This window comes from Myotis brandtii, unplaced genomic scaffold (assembly GCF_000412655.1).
Source record: "Myotis brandtii unplaced genomic scaffold, ASM41265v1 scaffold43, whole genome shotgun sequence".
NCBI classification, from domain to species: Eukaryota; Metazoa; Chordata; class Mammalia; order Chiroptera; family Vespertilionidae; genus Myotis; species Myotis brandtii.
Window position 1 is genome coordinate 2828162 of NW_005366455.1, and position 1230 is coordinate 2829391.

The 1230-nt window shown below is 42.8% G+C and overlaps 1 pseudogene; it reads right to left on the reverse strand.

Annotated features, from left to right (window-relative positions):
• Positions 1 to 750: 750 nt before the first annotated feature.
• LOC102263532 overlaps positions 751 to 1230 on the reverse strand; it is a 2756-nt pseudogene continuing 2276 nt past the window's right edge.

The window sequence follows — 1230 nt, forward strand, 5'->3', positions numbered from 1 at the left end:
GACAGAAACTTGAATCCCTTCTCTGATTCTACAGGGATTAACCCCTAGAGCCCAGTCTGAGCTCAATATTGCTTCTTTTGCTTGCTGTTAACAATGCAATTATAATGAACAGGCCTAGATTTCAGAAAAGGGAAAACTACTTTTTGATCTCATATGAACATCACCTGTAAAACTGCAGTGTCTCCAGGGTCTATTTGGCATATGGCTTTTCAGTAACTATCCCTTTGGGCATCTTCTTACAATGCGAACTCTGGCACATTCTCATATTTGTTGGCGTATCTGTAAGATATCATCAAGTAGAAAACTTTCACCTCACTTTCCAACAACTTCTAGAACCACTTAGTTTCAACATAACTCCTCAAAATAGCAAATGTGGACCGCCTCTCAAGCAGTGTATGGCTGGTTAGACTAGCTGAACCCCTGTGCTGAGGCCATGTTTCCACAGCTTAATTTTTTAAAACTCAAATTATCAAGAGTTCCTCTTTATTTTACTAGTTGGCAAAATTTTACCAGTGGTATGTGATGCATGGAACTTTGAAAAATAAAAAAATAAAAATTTTCTCTTTTTTTCCAATTTAAGAAATATTTGCTGAGCAGTCACCGTGAGTGAGGTATTGGCGATGGAGCCCATGCTACCTGGCTGCTGTTTTTCTAAGGGAGCGGTAGGTGGTTTACTCAGAGGAATATGGCTGCAAGATTTTGGTTGCAACACATTCAAAAGTAATTCACCTCGTTCCAGCTTTAAAAGTGTCACCCTTTGGGCTTCAGTTCAGACCTGGTGCTGTCAGAAGCAAAGATGTAGTTGACGGAATCACAAGACAGATCCCATACCTGAGATTGGGTCCAATTAAGTTTTCAACTGCCAGCTAGTACTCTTGGGAAAGGTCTATAGCAAAAAAACACCCCTATTATCGGTACAGTTCACAGAAGGATGAGCAATGCTGTAGGAATCTGAAACGATGCTAGTGATAAGAGGGAACTGTCTGACTTGATACTTGAAGTCAAACAGAGTTCCAGCAGTATCTGGTATTTCCTCATAAAGTCCAGCAGATCCAGGAACCCCACCCCACCCCCATCCCCCTCAGAGGAGTGGAGAAACGTCCCATGCTCGATCTGTCGGGAAGCAGATTCAGGACTATTTGTGTTTCTTTTGAGGGGTTGGAATCTCTGGAAGATGCAATGCCAACTTCAGAACTGCTTCCCTCCTCCCCAGCTCCCGGCCCCCCACCC